General features: G+C 38.1%; 1 protein-coding gene across 2 annotated transcripts in view; it reads right to left on the reverse strand.

Annotated features, from left to right (window-relative positions):
• The window catches only part of FGF12 (fibroblast growth factor 12), a 538040-nt gene that overhangs the window by 332322 nt on the left and 189534 nt on the right, over nucleotides 1–16184 (reverse strand). The gene's annotated exons all lie outside the window — the stretch shown is intronic.

Consider the following 16184-nt stretch of genomic DNA (forward strand, 5'->3'; position numbering starts at 1 on the left):
CAAAGCTATACACCTACATATGCATGTATATACGTGTATGTACATATATGTAAACAAATACACTTTAATCAGCTTTACTTTGCATCACAAATGATGATGGGATGTGAATGATCACTTTTCCAAGATACTTGTGTCATGTAGTGTAAAATCGTGCTTATAAAAGCTGTTTTTCACAGTTCACATCAACTATATATATACTATATACAAATACTATATATATATATATATACACACACATACACACACACACATATACAGTTGTAAGTATTTATAGTCATGAAATGTTTTCCACTCATTTGATCTTTGTATTGATAACTCTAAGATGGAAGGGAAAGGCTAGCACACTCATTTTCATATGAACACACAAAACTTCCCAAAATTCATATGGTTTGTAAATTACAGAGCCAAAAATATAACCCAGAACTTTGGATTCCAGATCTAACCTCACTTCACAGTATTATTCTCCCTAAATAATCAAGCGTCTGAGCACCTAGTTTGGTTCTAAGACTCAATATTTTATCAAGTATAAATCTTAATGGTCCCCTTTGACCCAATTTCTTGAACATGCTTGTGCTAGATTTGGCAGTCTAATGGATATTTTTGTGTATCCCCCAAAAGAGGAAAGCATACGACTATCACTTTTTCAATGGGTAACTATTTGCTTAAAATCTTAATCAGAGTGATTTTAATCACAGACTGTGACAGCCAGATACTTCCATTAATATCCCCATAGAGAAACCACAAGGGCTCCAAAAAAACCATTAGCAGCCTCTAGCACTCCATGCTAAGAGCATTCTTAGGAGGGGAAATCCAAAAACAAGAAAGCCAAAGCTAAGAGATTAAAGATTTATAAAAAGTCAAAATTTATAGCCCCACCTTCTGCCACCCCAAGTCAATGGCCCCTTGCCACCACTGCAATACACTGTGTTGCCCAAAACAAAACTTCCCAAATCTAGCTCCACACTAGAACCACCGGAGGAGCTTCTACAAAATATAAGCACATGGGACCTTTCTAACACGTGGGAGGTATGGTGTAGGACAAGGCAATCTGTTTTCTTTAACAAGAGTCTGATGAGGCTATGATGTACCTGGTCCAAGCCTGGAATGTATTAATCATGGGAAGTCAATTAATCTTCGCAATGTTCCCAATCTCTCTCCTACAACGGCTTTCCTTTTCCTAGTCAATCATCTCATCAGCATATAAATAAATATGCCAAAATATTTTCATAAAAACAATGTTCCCCTTGATCCCACATTCCCTCATTTCTCCTCACAACTTCACTGTGAAACTCTTAGATTTTTTTTTTAAAGGGCAAAGATTTTATTTTTTTTTCTTTAAGGGTTTAATGCCCTTTTTTTTTTTAACATCTTTATTGGGGTATAATTGCTTTACAATGGTGTGTTAGTTTCTGCTGTATAACAAAGTGAACCAGTTATACATATACATATATCCCCACATCTCTTCCCTCTTGTGTCTCCCTCCCACCCTCCCTATCCCACCCCTCTAGGTGGTCACAAAGCGCCCAGCTGATCTCCCTGTGCTATGCAGATTCTTTTATGTTCATTCTCTTCACTCTCTCACCTTCTAGTCTCTTGAGTCCATTCTGATCAGACTTTCACACCCACCTCTCCACTGAAACCACTCACCAAGGTTTGGGATGACCTCCACATTTTGCAATCTGAAGATCCATTCTCAGTCTACACCATACTGATCTCTCATCAGCATATGACCCAGCTGGTCATTCTTTCTTGCCACTTTCTTCACTTAACTCCTATTATCTCATTCTCCTGAATTTCTTCCACTTCTTACTTAGGCTAGTCCTTCTGAGTCTCTTTGGTAGCATTTAGCTCCTAATGGCTAAGTACAGGAGTACTGCAGGCGTAGTCCTCAAATCTATTCTTTTCCGTATCAACACTAATTCTTTTTTTAAATATATATAAATTTATTTATTTATTTTTGGCTACGTTGGGTGTTCGTTGCTGCACACAGGCTTTCTCTAGTTATGGCAAGCGGGGACTACTCTTCATTGCGGTGTGTGGGCTTCTCACTGTGGTGGCTTCTCTTGTTGTGGAGCATGGGCTCTAGGCGCACAGGCTTCAGTAGTTGTGGCACACGGGCTCAGTAGTTGCGGCTTGCGGGCTCTAGAGTGCGTGCTCAGTAGTTGTGGCTCACAGGCTTAGTTGCTCCACGGCATGTGGGATCTTCCCAGATCAGGGCTCGAACCCGTGTCCCCTGCATTGGCAGGCGGATTCTTAACCACTGCATCACCAGGGAAGTCCCCACACTAACTTTTTACGTAACTGAACACAGTTCTGGGATTCTAAATACCAACTATATGCTGATTATTCATACATTCATATCTAAGGCTCTGGACTCCCCTAAATTCCAGAATTTTATCTCTCTATTCAATATTTATCTTTTATTCTATGTCACTTTGAACATATTCAAAACAGAACACTTGAGTTTATCTCCCCAAAGCAACTCTATCCTTCTTTGTTTCCCAACTCAATGAAAGGCATCCCTCTTCACCTAGATGCTCAGGCATATTACTTGAGTCACCTTTGATTTCTCTCTTTCTCTCAATTAGCAAACCCTATCAACTCTACCTCCAAATATATCCCAATTCAGACCACGTCTCACCACCTAACACATTTTGACTCTCTTCCAAGCCTCTCACCAGAAAGACTGTAATAGCTTCCTAAACAGTCTCCTTGATACAGTCTACTATCATACTGCAGCCAGAGTGATCCATTTAAAATATAAATGGCTTTTCACACTCCTGTTCAAAACCCTTTCATGACTTTGCATAACTCTCAAAATAAATTCCAAAATACTTGCCACAGTCTACAATACCATAAACAATACCATTTCCTACCATTTTTCCTCATCTCATCTTGCTCTTGCCACGCTGCCTTTCTCCCTCATCTTCGAATATGTCAAGCCTATTCCTACTTCAGGATCTTTGCACTTGCTGCTCTTTCCAGCTAGAGCAAATTTCCCCTGAGTAATGCAAGCTTGATCCCTCGCTTCCTTTGGTCTCTGCCTAAAAGCCATTCCCTCGGAAAAGACTGCTGTATCTAAAGACATCTTCCTTTCTCTCTCTAACCCCTTAATGTGTTTACTTCTCTTTATAGCACTTGCCACCACCTGACACTTTATTATATGCATGTTAGTCGTTTATTTACTTATTGTTTTACTTCTGCACCAGAAAGTCAGCTCTTAAAATAGAGATTGTTTTGCTCACCCCTGAATCCCCAGCAATTAGAACAGTACCTGGCAAAGAGTAGGTCGTTGATAAATGAGTGAAAGAATGAAGGAAAGAATGAGCAAATTTAGCCTGAAACACATGCTCTTTCTTGGCCCTATGCCTCAGCGCATGTTTTCCTTTACCCAAAATGCCCTTCCTCATCATTTTCTATGCAAGGTGGATGCCTATTTATTCTTTAAAATGCATTTCTGGTAGCATATTTCGCTGAAGCCTTCCCAGATGAGCCTCCCTGACTACACACACACACATCACCAAGCAGAAGGAACTGCTCTCATCTCTCTCTGTTTCCAAGGTAAATTGTTTCTACCTTTGGTCTAGCACCTACCCATGAAGATGTGTTTTTTGCTTGTATCTTCTTTCCCTTGCCATACTACAAATTACTTAAGGCAGGAGTTGATTTATCTCTATATGCCCAATGCCAAGCACATACTAGGAACCCAATTATGTCTAGAATATGTCTGACTGTTAGTGCTCACATGAGCTTTTACTATTTCCTCCTGTCTATGTTGTTATTTTTATTAGAATCTGCTGTCAATTAATGTGATTACTCTACCTAAAAGTAGCTCATTTACTCTTTCTGCCTCACAGACAAAAGTGCCTGTAGGGCTTCCCTGGTGGCGCAGTGGTTGAGAGTCCGCCTGCCGATGCAGGGGACGCGGGTTCGTGCCCCAGTCCGGGAAGATCCCACATGCCGCGGAGTGGCTGGCCCGTGACCCATGGCTGCTGAGCCTGCGCGTCCGGAGTCTGTGCTCCGCAACGGGAGAGGCCACAGCAGTGAGAGGCCCGCATAGCGCAAAAAAAAAAAAAAGTGCCTGTAGATCCCAGGAATTAAACTCTAATATAGCGTATATTTGCTCCCCATTGACTGAGAACTAAGTGACACAAGCCCTCAACAATAGAAGTTACACTCTGGATAGTGGAATACATTACCACACCCTTTGCAAGACCCTAGTTAGCAGTCATCGGTGAAAGAGTTTAAAGTAAGGTTAAATCAACAAAATGCCGTAACCTCTATCATATTGTCCCACATTACAACACAGACTGAAAAGGTTCCATACCGTTGATGGGAAGAGCATCCTTTTCAAGCAGCATCAAAACAGGGTAGACCAGAAAAATTCATGTACAGCAAGATGTGATAGCTACTGGAAGATATAATTCTTATGCCAAAGAAGCTATAAATTTCATGTTGATAAAACTGGCTTCTGCCATTAACTCCCTCTCCAAGACAATATAAAATGGAGCTTTATTTTATCTCCAATATAGCCTTGTGTCATAAATGCATCCAATATAATAAACTAGTAATAATAAATGTTATACCTCTATTATGCTTTTTAGATTTTGCCAGTTAGCACACACACTATTTCAATTAGATTTCAAACAGTGCTTTGATGGATACAAGGATGATTTTATGTTCCTTATACAAGAGATGAGGATCTTGAGGGTCAAAAAGGTTAAAAACACTTGCCTAAGTTCATGAAATGAGTGAATGAAAGAAACATTGCAAATTAGTGTCCAAATTCTGTATACTAAGAGCTAAAAGTCCTGGATTCAAAGATCCAGCCACTTCACACAGATACGGAGTTTTGAGTAACTGTCTCAAGTTTGTTGGGACTGTTTATTCAACTGTCAAATGAAAGTGTGTATTCAATTCCTAAAATTGTTGCTAGGACCTAAATATTACAATTCTACATTTCGAGTCACATGTGCTCTACGCATAATATAATTGGTTCCTCCTTGTGAGAAGATTACAACACAGGCATTATGTTCGCTTCCTAATATCTGTGGTGTGAGGTTGACAACAAGGTTCATTAGAATCACTGAAACCTGGTCATACCAAAAAGCTTCAGGAGGTGAAGAGATCAATCAGAACAAAGCCTTCGATCAGTCCTAATGTCTGCCTTAGAAATATACTTCCATCTTTTGAGGAAGCTGGCTATTTTCAGCTCTGCAGAACCTGCTAAGGAGGCCCAGGTGGCTTGAAAAGTAGGACTGACACAGATCTGAAGTCATCGGACAGTCTCAGCTCCACCTGTTCTTTCATTTATTTTTCCTCTTGAATCTCTAGAGGGATTTGCTTCAGTCTCAAGCACTCACTGTAGTTCCAGCTCAACCAAGAACCACTTCCTCTCAATTCAAAAGGTGGGTTGACAAAGTACACCAATTTACAATTCCCAAGAGAGGGGAGGGGCGGTGTAGCATACAATCAAAGGGAAATAGGGTTGAACATCAGACCATTCTCAGGTGTTTCTGTAGCACCTGAGTGCTGCATCTGATGCAATCAAACCAAACACCCAAACACTAAGGCAGATGCTGCAAATTCCTTTGATGCCAGTCCACTGTGTAACAGCCTTAATCAAAAGATGATTGTTTCTTTTATTTTTAAACTTTTTATTTTATATTGGAGTATAGTTGATTAACAACATCATGTTAGTTTCAGGCGTAGAGCAAAGTAATTCAGTTATAAATATACATGTATCTATTTTAAATTCTTTTCCCATTTAGGTTGTTACATAATATTGAGCAGAGTTCCCTGTGCTATACAGTAGGTCTTTGTTGGTTATCCATTGTAAATATAGCAGCTCCCCAAGATGACTGTTTCTTAGTGATTTACTAACCTCTCCAGTTTAGGTGACCTCTCATTCTCAATACCTAATTGCCTCTGACAGGAATCCAAGCCTGGACACAGAGGTTTCTTTTCTAGTTAGCATGGTGCTGGATGTAAAAAAATCAGGGAATATCAGCCAAGCAAGGTTGCTCTTCCTACTATAAGTCAAAAAACGTTCTCAAATGAACATACAGATAATAAATACTTATACTACGCTTAGTAAGTGTCAGAAAGTATTCCAAGAGATTCAAATATATTAACTCATTTTGCTCCACACCACATCCCAATAAAGTAGGTGCTATTACCATTTTACAAATCAGAAAAGTGAGGCCCTGAGGGGTTAAGAAACTTGTCCAAGGTCACATAATTGGTAAGTCTTAGAGTCAGGTCAAACCCAGGCAACCTGGCTCCACGGTCCACGCTTTCAGCTACAAATATTGATTCCCTCACACCCAGCTTCATGTTTCTGAACTTGATACATTTGTCTTAACAGGGATGAATTTCAAAAACACATAATTGAGTGAAAAAATAAGATGCAGAGAGTTAAGTACAGTTCAAGACCTCATCTATAAATTCTAGAAACACTCAAAACAGTATCATATATGATACACAGTAAATTAAGAAGATCAGTCTTCATGTCTGCCTTAGAAACGTACTTCCATCTTTTGAGGAAGCTGGCTACTTTCAGCTCTACAGAACCTCCCATATGGATGGGAGGGACACACACCAAAGTCATTATAGTTGTTACCCCTGAGGAGGAAGGGATTCTGGAATAGAGCTGGGGATAGTTCTAAGTGATTTTAATTTTATCGGTAGTGTTTGACTTCTTCATTTTAAGAAAATCTGAAATGTATATCACATAATGTTAATAATTTGCTCATTTTGAGTCTTAGGTATATTAGTGTTTGTTATATTAATCTCTGGCCATTTCTGTATTTTAACCTTAAAAACAAACTATATATATTTTATCTCCTTTTCCTTCTTGTGCCCTCCCAATTCCAATTTCAGTTGAAAAAATAGAATCCAGAGTATTGCATCTTGGAAAACAAAATCATAACGATGATCCATCCAGTGCTAGTTAGCCTAATGTAAACTACAGCTAGAATATTTCCAGCTTGATGAAAACAAATTAACAATCAATCTACTCAACTAGAACTTGAACAGAGCACATGTAAACAATCACAGCAGCAAAGAGTAATTATCAGAGAAGATAACCTAAAAAAATATTAGGGAGAGTTTATCTCTACTACCAACATAGCAGTCCCTTCTAGAATAATGACACACTATACCTAGACACTAGACATCATTGATATCTTAATTAGGATAAGCTGTGCTCAGTTATTATCTCCCTTATCTAAGTATGAGTTACTTTAGAACAGGGTTCATGCAGACCCATTGCTTGGCACATAGTGTGGGTCTCATTAAATGCTGGATGAACAGACATATAAATGAAGTGATGTTCCATAATATCTTTGGTTTAAAAATCCAAAAATATTTAACTCTTCAAGCAATAGGGTAGTGAGGCTGAACATTAAAATTCTTGTAACTGGACAGATGGCACTTTAGGGGGATGTTAGTGATTTGTATTCCCTCAGGTAAAAATTAGAATTTCCCCTTGTCATAGAAACATACTACCTTGTTTTCAGACAGACTACCTTGTCGAGCCTTTCTAATCATACAAATATGTCAATTTCCTAGTCTCTGTCGCTGTAAAGCTGCTCCAACCATTGAAGCAGATGCTTCTATCTGAGATGTTATGTATTTTTTTCAGTAATTTAAATTGGGTATATTTTGAACAGAACCAAGTTCATGCAGAGTTAAAGAATTCTCCCCTGCATTTAGGCTGCCCTATTTGAAAATCACTGTTCATTCTTAGAGGAGCTGTCTTGTTTGTCCCAAGAGTTTCTGAGATGAGACCATGCAGGACTGATGCTCTTTGCAATCTACTTTGAAAGACAGATGATAGAAAGGTGTTAAGGCTACCTGGGCTGACATCTGGTACACCTCATCTGGTACTATTTAAAATGGAATAACCTAAACATTTGGAAATGTGCTGATAACTACCATGATTGCTTTTTCTGGACCAGGAGTGGCCAGACCATGTCCTGTGCTGTGAGTGAGTGTTTCTCCTAAAGCACACGGATGCTTCACTCTCAGCCATCCTGCAATAAGGAAATCAATGAGCCTTGGAAGGGGAATGAGAATTACCTTATTGTTTCTCTGGAACCTGGAGAAGTAGTTCCTAAATGCTGGGGGAAACAAAGAATATCCATTATGCAGAGATAGTCCAGGAGTTACATAGAGATGACCAGGAGGCTCTCCTAAAGAAGGACATGACCCATGGACTTTAGGAGCAGTGATAGTTAATGTCTGCCTTTAGATTTCCATTCTCGGCACTGCTATACACCTCTGCTTTCCTCAAGTATTCAGTAAATTATTCGGAAGACCTACAGTCTGGTTTTCTTTAAAATTGAAAAGAGGGGAGTAACAAAGCTCCCGTATCTCAGTGTTTCAGAGTGAAGAATACTGGCAGACATGTTGAGTAACACCAGGTCATGTTTGTGGAACGTGGCAATACCCCTCAGTACTTCCTAGAAATGACCTAGTGAGAGAAACACAACAAAGAATGGAAAAACAGCAATCTACCGAATGATCCTAGCTGCCAGGACTTGAAAATAAACTAAAATGATTTTACTTAGTCCTGAGGAGGTCAGGAATTTTTTCAGTCACACTGATTCTACAGTAATAAAATGTAATGTGACTCTTGGTTGCTTTCTGTTTTGATCTTCTAAATAATCTACCAACACAACAGAGAGTTAAAACTCGAGCAACATGAACTCCTAAGAATAAGGTTCGTGCTACTATGTTTAATTCCAAAAATTCAGTCATCAAAAGTCACTTAAAAGAATATCATCCAATAAGAAAAGATCATTTACTTTCCTTATAAAAAGAGAAATGCAAAGTAAAGCTACACCAAACTAAGATACAATTTCACCTGTCAAATTGGCGAGATTTGAAAGTTTGGTAATGCCTGGTGTTGCCAATGGTGTAGGTGCATGCAGACTTTCGAGTATAGTGACGAGTAATGGAAATGGCAGGGGTCAGCACACCACAGCCTGTGAGTGAAATCCAGCCTGATGCCTGTTTTTGTACTGCCCATGAGCTAAAAACAGTTTTTACATTTTTAAATAGTTGAGAAAAATCAAAATAATAATGTGTGTCATGTAAAAATTATATAAAATTCAGATTCCATGTCCTTAAATAAAATGTTATTGGAACTAAAAGAAAAAAAAATATCATCCAAATTACCTGTTAGAGCCAAATTACTCTACAATTCCATTTTCTATGGATGAAATAAAATCCAGAATTTTATGGATGAAATAAAATCCAGAATTTTCCTTAATGCTGTGATTATGATAATTATTAGCTTTAAGAAAACAAACTGGACTCTTCACAAATGAAATTGGCTAGATTCAGACTCCTATAGCTTTTTACCAGAACAAAGACCTGTCTTAAACAATAAAGGAAAGTTAAGCATACAGATCAAAATATTAGATATATCCTAAGATTTAGCATGGCGCACATTTTTTTACCTTAAATGAAGAGAAAGACTAAGATGGGATAAATCACACACTAACAGCATGCATTTGGTATTTTATAACACCAGGAGGGATGAAAGGCAAGAAAAAGAAGAGCAGGAAATACTAAATACCAAAGTGCTCAGGCTTTCACAGGCTAAGAACCTTACAGATATTAATGCATTTAATCTTCAGAACAACCCCATAAACTCAGAACTATTGTTAAGCCCCATTTTACATATGACACAGGTAACTAGCCCACAGTCACACACAGCCAGGAAACTATTATACAGTGGTCAAAAGTGTAAGTTACTGGAGAATATATGGATATATCAACACCCTTAAAAATAGTTACGCCTTTGAAAGTTACACGCTGTAAGAATAAATTTTTGCTCCCACTTTCCTCATTTACTTTTGGTCCACGAAAGAGGCTCTTTTGCCTTTTCCAACAAATGGGAAGAGAGTTCTGTGCCCTTCCATCCACCCTTCTCACTCCTTTCCAAGGAAGAGGAAAAACTTATCTGATTGGTGAGACTGGGGAGAAAAAATGGGGCCAGTGAAGCTTAGCCTGCTGTGGTCTCTCTCTGTCTCTGTGGATCTGCCTACTCACAGGCTGGACACATTCTTAGCTTCTGGGTAGGCAAAAATAGCTCTGGTCCCAGACCTGTCTTTAGAGGTAAATATGGAATGCAAATCTCTCTGCTCTGCTACTGGGGTTCAGCAGGGGTAAAGGTGGATCTCTTGGCAGGTGGGCCTGCTCTATAGATCCAAACTTCCCTCTAGTGGTTCGCATACATCAAGATTTAGTTTGGTGTTAAATTCAATTTTGACCATTCTCTAATCCAATTGTCCAGCAATCCAGTAAGAAAGCAGATACATTAATAGCTATCTGTTTCACAACTTTATTTTCTCAATTGTTTTGAACTCAGGATTAAGGTAGAAGGTAGAGGGAAGGAGAAGAAAGAAAAGTTATAACTGATTACCATCCCCTAAGCCCACCACACACCAAGATCGCTACACAAAGATATTCGTCAAAAATTCTTTAAAACAAAATTTCAAGGCTTAGAAAAATGGATGTGATCCAACAGTAGGCAGATGACAATTATAGCATAGATATGTGAGGTCATTCTATAATTTAAAGTCATATTTAGAAGAATTTTTGGCAAAATGACATATCTGTTAGTGTTTTTTAACATATATGAGTTTTAAAAAAAGAAAATACAAATGGTTCACCATTTCACACCCAGCTATATCCTGCTTTATATATATAAAGTCAATATGTACAAATCATTAGAAACAATGTAGAAATGCACAAAGCTAAAAAGAACCCTCCTTTTCCACTGTCCCAAAAGTATCTCTCTCCTACTAAGCACTATTAACAGCTTCTTGTAATTCCTCTTAGAAAAAAGTATTTTCCAAATATTTCAATGAGTATCTCTTTCCATATTTAGAATAACTGTTTAAGCGCATAGGAAAAGAAACAAAGCATATAACTTTCATGTGATAACTTTTGTTTTTAAAACTCACACACCAAGAATAAAAGGGATTATATTGAGGTTATGGTTTTATAAGTGATTTTCTTATTCTACAGAGATTTTACATTTTCAAAGTTTCCTGCTATGAACAGAAAACTGCATAATCTAAAATATATACCACTAGTTTTTTAAATTAAAAAGGGAACACATTTTCATTAAAATTCAAATAATATAGAAATATGTTAAGCAGAAAGTAAGTCTCTGCCATCAAACTCCCTAAAGGTAACTGCCATTAACAATTTTGAACACATTTAACCAAAGACACAGAGATACACACATACACACACACACTTGCATAAGTGCACAGATATTTTAAATAGATATAGATACATTTATAAATTTAAAATTTTTCAGGAGAAAATAAACTTACATAGACATATGAATCTTCACCTGGATAAGGCTTGGTCCCCTAATCTGTATTATATAACTATAAAGAAAAATGTTATCCTGCCTAACTTGTAGTGAAGTTTGGAAGCCAAGGGCCAAAAGTAGTGACAGATATTCTTTACTTTCCATACTGTGGCAGTTTAAGAAAATGCACCACCAATCTTTCACTCTGTTTCTCACCATTTCCAGGCCATCCCCTTGTACCAGGCTGGCACAGAACATTACTGCCTGGAATTCCTGTTCTCAATTAATCTGGCTCCGGTCTTTGGGTGGCTGGAACCACAGGCACATTCACTATCCCCAGTCCGTGAGCTACTTACAGAGTGCTAAAATGGGCTGGGGGTAAGTGGTTCATCACTGTCATTTTGAGAATGGCTTCATAAAGACTTTATCTATGCCTATCTATACCCACAAGTTCCTCAGTGCCAAGGTCAGACACTGAGCCAACATGGTGATTCACTGATTCTCAAGTTCCTCCAAGTTAAGCAAATAATTAGTGCCTTAGAGCATGATCCAGCTAGCAACAACCCCCCTCCCCTCAAAAAAAGAGATTCATTTTGTGCCACTAAGTTTTATTTAAAGACCATGCAATCGAATCCCAGCTGGCTTCATTGAAGCAGCAACGTGGGCAATCAGTGACACCAACTGCAATGCTATCGTTTCTATAAACAGTAATGAGTGGAGAGGGTAGGACGGTACTAGAAGCTTATGTATAAACAAGAAAGATCATTTCAGCAAGAGAGATCGTCTTGGCAGATTCACAGTATCTTTCTGATATTCACCCTAGGAAATGCAAATACCCTGCAACACTCACTGGCATTAGAAATAATATTCGGACATGGCATTCATAACATTGTGCCATGAAAATAACACAGCATAAAGGTAGCAATTTCATACACTAAATTGTACAAAGGAAAGCTTCATTGTTTCAAGATATTCCATGGAAATTGAGAGAACAGATCTAAAAGTACTCCCTGGATGTCTCTTTCTGACTCCAATACCAGAGAATAAAACTTGCACCCTTCTTAGAAGCTGATGTGTTATATCTGGCTGTGAACAAATGGACTTAGGTTGAAGGAGGGGCAGAGGAGAGGTATAACAGATAACTAGGCAGGATATCTGAGTACGAGCAATGCTGGGTAGGCTTTAATGAGTTGTAGGCTAATTCTTTGTAAAACATTGCTTTTTTATATCTATGTCTTATTCAAACACATTCTTCTGGTAAAATAGACAGAGATACTATTCCTTTTCATGAGAGCCCCCATCTGCCTCACCCAGCACTACCTTTTGAATTCCTAAATGCTTTTTCAAGCTCAGGGAGATAAACACAAATTCCAGGCAGAATTAATTATCCCTTTTTTGAGATGATTCTTACCATAGACCATTAACTCAGGTAAGAGATTGTTAAACTGAAATAAATGGAGGCTCCCAGGTACTCGACTTTTGGCATGTATCATATCCTGCCTAGTATGGTACCTCTTGCTTGTCCATACCTCTCCCTGCTGGGCCTCCTGTGCCTAACACAGAGCCTAGCAACAATCGGTCCACAAAGAGTGTTTGCTAAATTGAAAAATGGCAACCCCTGAAGCCAGAGACATGTTTCTTTAACTTTCTATCCTAAGATGGATAAAGACAGGAAGAAGGGAGGGGTGCCAGCTGTGGAGGGCTATTTGGCATGACAAACATACCCTAGGCTTCTGGAAAAGTCTGCCTTCCCTCCTCTCTTTTGCTTTACTTAACCCAGAGCCAAGCAAATGGATTGCTGGTCCATGACCCAGATGGAGCATTCAGCCCAATCCCTTCACCATAAACTACTGCCCTGGTTTTCTTCACAGGCACACAGCTCTTAGTTTATAAGCTGAGAGAAAAACAATTTTATTTGCGTTTTCTTTTGTCTGGCAAAACTGCAGCAGAGATGAGAGTTGCCACATTTGCACTGTTTTTCAGGTAATATAGCTAGCTCTTTCTTTCCAGGAACTTGGGGGTATCAAAATGTAGTTTCTACATTGCAAGGTAAGTAGAAAGGAGCACCTGAGTCCTTAAGGGTCTTTCAGTTAAACTACCACTTTGAAAGAATAATCTCAAATATCAGTGGAGCTTCATTGTATCTTTGGGGGAATGATAAATACCATTTAAGAAGCAATGTACCCACTAGTTTCAGGACAGGCACTAACTTACTTGATGACAAAAACGCATACTTTGGTATGCTAAACTAATTATTCAAAGATTAGGAAAGGAAACCAATACGTCAATTCATTATATACTACAGATGATATCATAGAGAAATTAAAGTGTTTGACTAGAAAGAACCTTAAACAGAGCCCAATAATCTTCCATTAAATTTTATTATGTTAAACTGTACTGCCTTACTATATCAATCAGGATAGGCTAGATAACAAATAACCTTAAAAATCTGTTACTCACAAAAAGAAGTTTTAACTTTTCATTTGTGCTAAATGCTCATCATGGGTCACATAGTAAAGCCCTATTACTACAGATACTCAGGGACACAGACAGATGGAGTAACCACTACCTTGAACATCATCAGAAGGTCACAGCAGAAGGTGAAGTGTGCTCTGGCCATTAAACCTTCCACATGGAAGTGAGGCATGTCACTTCTGCTCATGTTTCGTTTGTTAATGCAAGTCATGGCCATATGTAAGTTCAAGGGAATTCGAGAATGCTATCCTGCAAAATGCCCAAGAGGAGAACCCAAAATACTAAGTGAAGAGTAGTAATGCCTACACATTTGCATATAGTAGGCACTTAGCAAATTGCTTTTGTTAAGTATTGCGAGACAAATGAACTAATAGTAAGCACTAACTTTTTGAATTTTCTGACATTAACACTGAAAATGTTACATAAAACAACAAAAATCCTTTTGAAAATGAAAGCTAAAAGGAAGTGATGATCATTTTGTATATTTTATGATTCTTATTCGTTTTAGCCATTGAAGCACTACTCAAATAGTGAAGAATATTAGGCTTATGACATAAAAACCCACTCAAAAGGAACCTTCATCTTCACAACTTGTGACTATACCATTTTACAAGAATTCCCCTAGAGTGATAGTTCCCTAAAATAACCAACCACCCCACTAAATAACAATGCGTATATAAAGCGCAACAGTTTTCATAGGATCACATGTTAAATCTAGGATCCAGTAAGAAACAGGGAACAGCCTAAAGCTATCATTAGTTCCACTTTTTTTTCAGATGAAAATACTGAGTTTGAAAGATTGTTAGCGATTTTATTGAGACTGCTTTATAGCTAGGTCTTCTGATTCTAAGTCCCATGACTTTGCAACAACCTATGCTTCTCCCTCACACATATTACCACTTCTGTTTGGATCTGTTAATATTTGAGAGACTGACTCTGTATGTAAATTAACATGTTATCTATTTTTACAAGAGGTCGTTATCACACACCATACATACTTTCAAATTTTTCACATCTAGGAAACATATATCCAAGTTATAATCTATTCATGTTTTACTTAATGTAGACAAGGAAAAACAAATAATATTAACATACATCTCTGCTGGCTTCCTGAAATATGTATTTTCAAAACATAAAACTTCAACATCAAGCATGTTAGTTTAGAATATAGTTATTTGATATATTTCAGCCCTTACAAATATGCTGGCAAAAGATAATGTCTAAATAATCTGAACTGAACAAAAGTAGAAATATGAGATCTCATTGCTGATTTCATTTCAAAAGTGTATATTCTCATATTTCACATGTAGTTAAAGTAACTAATTAGTTCTTTTACAATGGTTTTATTTTTCATTTAGAGCGGTAAGTAAGCAGAAAGTCAAAGTTTTAGAAAGGATGAATGAAATCTATATATATTCTAATCTTTCCAAATATAATCTTCATAGCTCCCGCACAGACTGAAAATAGGTACTTAACCAAATGAATCAGATCCCCCAGAATAACATATGAAGTTATAAACCTGAAGCCTATTATAATATTGTTAAATTTTTGAACATTACAGTTATTTGGAATTTATGTACCAAAAAATTATTTTACAAAGAGACATTTGTTTAGACATAATAAGGGTGCCTTTCCTCTCTCCTCACACCCCACCCCCATTTTGTAAACAGAAACCCAAAGACACAAAAACTGGATTAGCACTTGCAAGATTACTGGACAAAACCACCTTAAAGAGAACTTACACCTGAAGAAAGAGAGAGATGGACAATGGAAAGTGTGGTGAAACAGTTCGCCTCATCCTCAAGGCTTCAGCAGAGAAGTATCACACTTACTTGGTTGTACTTCTTTTTTGAATTAAAATTTGTAATCGTTTTTCTCAATATCGCAGGTCATTAAAAGGGTCTGATTTTCTTTCTTTCCCTCCCTGAGCTTTTCCTGAGGGACCTAGTCGGTTAAACCCAGGCCTAATTGGGACTCTTCTGTTTCAGCATCAGTTCAGAAATTTCTTGATCTCCAGGGCAAAAGGCACTGACTGACGATGACCAGATGTCTACTTTCCAGACAAAGCAAGAAAAATAAAAGATACCTGCCTGGCCAGCCACCTGTTTAAAAGTCCCCTCTCCTGTCGAACGCACGAGCAACTTCTCAAGAGAAGACTTTGAGCAACTCCAAGTCGCACGCCGCCCTCGCAGGTCACAAGGAGACAGCCGCGAGGAAGTGCGAAAGCAGGTCACTGTAAGCACCCCTCGGAAAGAGACCCGCGGGTTCCAGCTCAGGCGCTAGGCGACAGCGAAAGCGTTCTATAAAATACGGATGACTTCAGGGATTTAAGAGAGGAAAAAAAAAAAAAAAATTCCAAAGACAGAACTGG

Source organism: Neophocaena asiaeorientalis, unplaced genomic scaffold (assembly GCF_003031525.2).
Source record: "Neophocaena asiaeorientalis asiaeorientalis breed wild unplaced genomic scaffold, Neophocaena_asiaeorientalis_V1.1 scaffold293, whole genome shotgun sequence".
NCBI classification, from domain to species: domain Eukaryota; kingdom Metazoa; phylum Chordata; class Mammalia; order Artiodactyla; family Phocoenidae; genus Neophocaena; species Neophocaena asiaeorientalis.